Here is a 7,500-nt window from a genome sequence, read left to right as displayed (position 1 = left end):
AAAATACTGCATGGTTTGTTATTATTATTATTATTATTATTATTATTATTATTATTATTATTATTATTATTATTATTATTATTATTCAGAAGATGAACCATATTCATATGGAACAAACCCCACAGGGGCTGCTGACTTGAAATTCAAGCTTCGAAAGAATATGGTTTATTATTATTATTATTATTATTATTATTATTATTATTATTATTATTATTATTATTATTATTATTATTATTATTATTGGGAATGAGATCCCCTTTTGGCGCATGTTTGATATAAACTAAAATCTTTATCAGTTGCATTTATTTTGGAGCTGATATTAGTCAAATTCATTGACAAAAATGTTGGATACAAGTTGTCCACATTCATGGCAACACTGATATGTATCCGAGTGTACAGATCTCAAGCACTTGTTATTGCCAATGCAACACATTGTCATCACTATTCACAATGGGCATATTTTCTTATTGAACAAGTCAAGAGGTCATGTAAAAGCACACTACTGATTTTTTTTTTTTTTTGCAACTTCTCGTACGACTTGTTTCCCGTGGCCGAGTGGAAAGCGTTGGGTTCCTATCGAAGCAGATGACAGTGAGCGAGAAAGGAATGGAATCGAAGGTCGAGTATCTTCGTCTTTTCTGGTGAGTGCAGTGTTCAGAAAAGGATGCATTTTAACAGCTCTTATGGTAAGTGCAGTGTTCAAAAAAGGATGCATTTTAACAGCTCTTATGGTGAGTGCAGTGTTCAGGAAAGGGTGCATTTTAACAGTTCTTATGGTGAGCGCAAGTGTTCAAAAAAGGATGCATTTTAACAGCTCTTATGGTGAGTGCAGTGTTCAAAAAAGGATGCATTTTAACACCTCTTATGGTGAGTGCAGTGTTCAAAAAAGGATGCATTTTATCAGCTCTTATGGTGAGTGCAGTGTTCAGAAAAGGATGCATTTTAACAGCTCTTATGGTGAGTGCAGTGTTCAGAAAAGGATGCATTTTAACAGCTCTTATGGTGAGTGCAGTGTTCAGAAAAGGATGCATTTAACAGCTCTTATGGTGAGTGCAGTGTTCAGAAAAGGATGCATTTTAACAGCTCTTATGGTGAGTGCAGTGTTCAGAAAAGGATGCATTTTAACAGCTCTTATGGTGAGTGCAGTATTCAGAAAAGGATGCATTTTAACAGCTCTTATGGTGAGTGCAGTGTTCAGAAAAGGATGCATTTTAACAGACAGTGCCACTTCCTGAGGCGGGGGAAAGCTCAATAAATGTTTTTAGTTTTCTGTGAAAGAAAACTATTGTGCCGGCTTTGTCTGTCCGTCCGCACTTTATTCTGTCCGCACTTTATGCTGTCCGAACTTTTTCTGTCCGCCCGCAGATCTTTAAAACTACTGAGGCTAGAGGGCTGTAAATTGGTGTTGATCGTCCAACTTCCAATCATCAAACACCACACTGCACCCCTCTAGCCTCAGTAGTTTTTTATTTTATTTAATGTTAAAGTTAGCCATAATCGTACTTCTGGCAACGATATAGGATAGACCACCACCGAGCCGTGGTTAAAGTTTCATGCGCCGCGGCTCATGCAGCAGTATAACGAGACCACGGAAAGATAGATCTATTTTCGGTGGCCTTGATTATAGGCTGTAGCGGCTGCACAGAAAACTCGACTGCGCCGAAGAAACTTCGGCGCATTTTTTAATTGTTTCTGTGGTGTGATCAGTAGCATCCCAACCTTCCCAGCTAGAGGACCAAGGCTCTAATTTTGCGCGGTGGGCGGAGTCGTAGCTACACGCTTCGCCAAAATCACATTATTGTGCCTCGATTGACCTAAACAGTGAATTACATGCCTGGAAGATCTCGGCGGACTTAGCTGTTGCCAGGGGTTGAGAATATTGTGGGGAGATCTCTCCTCATCCCAGGATATTAATTGAGAATCGGAAGGGTAATTCCTTTTCCGATTCTCGTTCGATTCTCGTTCAGTATCCTGGGTTAGGGAGAGGTATCCCCACAATATGCACCACCCCTGGCAACAGCCAAGTCCACAGAGTATATAAAGTGTATATGTATGTATATATATGTATATATATATATATATATATATATATATATATATATATATATTTATGTATATATATATATTGTATATATAAAATTATAAATATATATATATATATATATATATATATATTTATATATATATATTTATATATATATATTGTATATATAAAATTATAAATATATATATATATATATATATATATATATATATATATATATATATATATATATATATATATATATATATATATATATATATATATATATATATATATATATATATATATATATATATATATATATATATATATAACGCGTGTATGCACAAAACGCATGAGTGCTTATATATTGATTAATTTCCCTTCACATTTTACTTGAGAGCCAAACGGCCTTCAAAATTTTAAACGGTGCGAAAACAGTTGCTCCCACAAAGAGGAAAAAAAAAATGTGGGGTGGATCCCATTTACAACATAGCAATGCCCAAACATCAAACAGGATCACGAGGCGAATGTCTAAACCATCAACTCAGTTAAATAAACAAGAAGTCTTCGCTTGTCTACAACAGGCGAGTGGCCTCCTCGTCCCTGAGAAAGAAGCCAGGAGGCACACTTTCAGTCAGCCGGTTTGTTTATGTTGAAGGGAAGTTAATCGAAAGGATTCATTATTATTATTATTATTATTATTATTATTATTATTATTATTAAAAATATGTTCAAGTGTTCGAACACCTTTGTTTATTTTTGTTTATTTTACATAGTAATATATTCTACTATATAATTGTGGAGTTTTATTACACAGATTGTTATTCTCGATACTGTGAATCTCTTAGCATTATTATTATTATTATTATTATTATTATTATTCAGGAGATGAACCCTATTCATATGGAACAAGCCCACAGGGGCCATTTACTTGTAATTCAAGCTCCCAAAGAATACGGTGCTCATTAGGAAGTAAGAGAAGTTAAAGGGAAATACAGAAAGAAGAGATCTCACTTATTTAAAAATGAAATGAATTAATAGATAATAAATAGGTAAAGATGTACTAAAATGCAAGGAGAATAGCATTAGGGTAGTAATGCAAGTTCCCGTTCCACGACATCCTCAGGGAGACTGTTCCACACTCCAGCGGTGTGAGGAATAATGGAGCCTCTCTCTCTCTCTCTCTCTCTCTCTCTCTCTCTCTCTCTCTCTCTCTGTCCAAGCAACGAGTCATTTGCGCTAAAGGGTTGTTCAACTAACTGTCCTCTTATTCTTCTCTCGTCTTCGCATGTAGCTTCGACCTCCAAGTTTATTTTCTTTCTCGAGAGCCTCGAGAACTAACACCATACTTCTTTCATCTTTTTTCCCGACACTGAGACGAGATCCAACACCATTCTTCAGTGCTTAAGGTGTTTGTTTATGGCCTTTTCTTCGCTTTACACCAAAACCCTCTTCGTAATGACTCCCATCAGAGAGCTGTCAGGATGGTAGTCATTACGCCCGGGCTCGAGCGCGAGCGAGGGCTGCGCGTATACGCTGCGCAGTGTGAATGTTTTGCATTTATGATTCTCTTTTTTGCCTTCATAAATCTTCATGGCTTCTTGAATGAGTGAGTTTAACGCATCTCCGCAAACGAGGGAATGACACTTAAACGAAGAAATGGATTGTTCGAGATGTCGGAGTTAATTTGATGGGATTGTTAACTGCTGACTTGGGGGTAACAAACCGGGTGTTTCCAGCAGTCGCTTTCGTATGAAAGTATAATTCGGAGGAATCATTACTCTTCATTTTTTCCCCTCATTAATAACTCTATAAAACGTCTTACAAGGACTTGTAGCATAAACTGATACTTGAGGTCTGTCGTCTTAAATTTCAAAGAAACGGCCTTACCATTTCAACTTGATCGGAATCCAAAGCAGATTTGTATATTACTATTATTATTTCAGTAGATGAAACCTGTTCACATGGAACAAGCACACTAAAGGGGCCATTGACTTGACATTCTTTTAGCTTCCAAAGAATGTTGGTTTCAACCTCCCTCCGCAGCAGACCCCACACTACACTGCAGCAGCAACTGATCACGTACAGAGCCAGTGATCTTTCATCGCCCTGGGGGAGACGCGAGCCCGCGACATCTGAGTGGTAGGGCACTACGCTAACCACTATAACGGCGGACCATAAAAGCACTTTTCTTTCGTCTCAGCTTGAGCGTATAAATGGCAGCCTTCTGATGTAGCCAATTAACGCTTGACTGGTGTAGATATTTTTATATACGTAATGGAATAAGAATATCATTACAGGAAGCTCCTCCGTTGCAAGAGGATGTTCAATTTTGCCTTGAATTCCATAACCGAGCTTTCGTGACATTTCGCTTGACTTGACAGAGATTATATAAGACTTCAGTAACCTATCTTAATTATAATTAATCAGCCAGCTCTTGGTATTTCCGCTTTCTCTTTTGAAACTGATTTGCTCGTTTAATGAGCTAACTGATATTTCCGTTCGTCATAGACTTCACTTCCTGTACTTCAGTAACTGAACTGTCTAGCTACAAAGTTTATCATTTTTGTATTTTCTAAATGTGTGATGATAAATCAGGCGCGGGGGACACCTCATCTAATAGATCAGATTTCTTTTACCGTACCTCCGTTCGTATTCTCTGTCTTCCATCGTACTTTACACCCTCTTCTGACAGTTGTTTCTACGTTATTTTTAGCATTGAATGACCTCATAGGTCCAAGCGCTTGGCCTTTGGCCTAAATTTTACATTCCAGTTCCAATAAATGAGATTTGCTTCTTAATGACTAACTTTATTTAAGGTCATAATTGTAGGATTTTTGGTATTTTATTGTACTCCTTAAAGTTACATTTTCTTAATAGAAAAAAAAAACTATTTTACTATGCAAGTCTTATCTTGTATGACGTTTTGGAAGAAAACAACTTGTAACCCTTCAAAGTGATAAATTTAAATTTGTTTGTTTTAATGCTTATGCCGCCAAAAGAAAAAAAAAAAAAAAAAAACACGTCATTAAAATCTCCTAAAAGTGGAACAGCTCACCAGGATATTTTGCCTAACACTTCCTCATCTTTGAGTTTGCCCGAGAGCATGAGCCCGTGCTGGCATAAGGCCAGCTCAGTCAAGAACGAACGAAGTCTCAATTTTATATTGTAATGCTAATTTCAAGCGCAGCTTTCCGTATTCGGTTTCATTTTGCTATTAATCACGATTAAGCGCTGCAGGTTTCTGCGCGAGCATATATTTTTTTTTATAACTATACTGCTTCGCCCCGCCCTCCCCCGCCTCTCTCTCTCTCTCTCTCTCTCTCTCTCTCTCTCTCTCTCTAAAACGCCTCTCGTTATCCATCGTATCATCTTTACTATATTATATATATATATATATATATATATATATATATATATATATATATATATATATACACATATATATATATATATATTTTTTTTTATATACTGTATATATATATATATATATATATATATATATATATATATATATATATATATATATATATATATATATATATATATATATATATAAATATATATATAAATATAAATATATATATATATGTGTGTATATAAATATATATATATATTTACATATAAATATATATGTATATATATATATATAAATATATATACATATAAATATATATATATATATATACTCGTATATGTGTGTGTGTGTGTGTGTGTGTGTGTAGAATTTGTACAGGAAAGCTTTCTCCAACACGATCAGATATCATTATTATTATATTATTAAAATGTTAGCGTTGAGGTGTTTTGACGCGAACCCTCAACGTTCCGGGGTGCATAACGTCCGAAGAAAGTGGAAGGATTAATCAAAGTCTCGCATCACATCAGGGGAGATGGTTCACCTTTGGAAGGGCTCACCCCCCTCCTCCTTCCCCCACCCCTTCCCCCTTTTATGGTCCATTCGTCAATCACGGCCGATTTACGATCTCGCAAATGCTGCTGTTGCTGCTGCACCGATGCTGCACCGGTGCTGTAATACGGGTCCGACTCTTCGGCTCCTCCTTATGCCGTGCTGTTAAAAGGCCGTTTTCCATTCGGGTGTTTCTCATTTATATTTCTCTTTTTTTAATTTCTTTTTCTTTTTATTTTAGGTGTGGTCTGAACCTGTTGTGAAAATTTCGCATCGTTCGGTGTTTTTTAGGTAACTATTTTTTTTTTTAGTTTTTCGACTTTGACTATTTCAGTTTCCCATTGCATTTCATTCAAGTTTTTCTTATATATATATATATATATATATATATATATATATATATATATATATATAATATGTATATATAATATATATATGTATATATATATATATATATATATATATATATATATATATATATATATATATATATATATATGTATATATATATATATATATATATATATATATATATATATATATATATATATATATATATATATATATATATATATATATTTATTTATTTATTTATTTATTTATTTATTTATTTATTGCAGATGCGTCCTGAGCCTAGCGTAAAAATTTCGCACCGTCAGACGTTTTTAGGTTACTATCTTTTTTTCAGTTTTTAACTGCTAATATTTTAATTAATTCTTTGCATTAGTATTTGTGATTTGCCTCGGGAATGGCAATATGCAAAGAAATATTTGAGAAATGATTGACACCAGAAGTTATTTTCGTAGTAAAGAAATATTTGAGAAATGATTGACACCAGAAGTTATTTTCGTGTAGAATCTTTGTTGTTTTTGAAGCTCTATCAAAAGACTGACCATCACTGGTCTGAAAAATCTTCACATCTTAAGATTATATTTATTAATTTATTTTCAAGGGGGTGGGGGGCGAAATAAATAGCCCCCCAAAAATGTGAATAAAGAAATGTTCTTTACGTCTCAGACTCTCTTGACAATGCGAGGTGTTATTTTCGAATAATAATAATAATAATAATAATAATAATATATAATATTCCCATAGATTAAGGCAGACACTATTTTTATCAACTATGGAATAATAAGAAGGTAATGACTGATACGACAAGCCAGGAATATTTTCATCAGTTATGTAATAATAAGATAATATGGATGTAATAAGATAATAACTGATATAATAATAAGATAATAACTGATACGACAAGCCAGGGATGTTTTCATCAGTGATATATATTAAGATAACAATTGATATAATTATAAGATAATAATTGATACAAGCCAGGAATGTTTTCATCAGTTATATATATTTTTAAGATAATAATTGATATAATAATAAGATAATAAACTGAATGTGACAATATTTTTAGATAATGTTTTAATAAACTGACATCAGTTATATATATTTTTAAGATAATAATTGATATAATAATAAGATAATAAACTGACGTGACAATCCAGGAATGTTTTCATCAGTTATATATATCAAGATAATATAACTGATATAATAATAAGATAAT

This window comes from Macrobrachium rosenbergii, chromosome 56 (genome assembly GCF_040412425.1).
Source record: "Macrobrachium rosenbergii isolate ZJJX-2024 chromosome 56, ASM4041242v1, whole genome shotgun sequence".
Classification (NCBI taxonomy): Eukaryota; Metazoa; Arthropoda; class Malacostraca; order Decapoda; family Palaemonidae; genus Macrobrachium; species Macrobrachium rosenbergii.
This window is presented reverse-complemented; position numbering follows the sequence as displayed.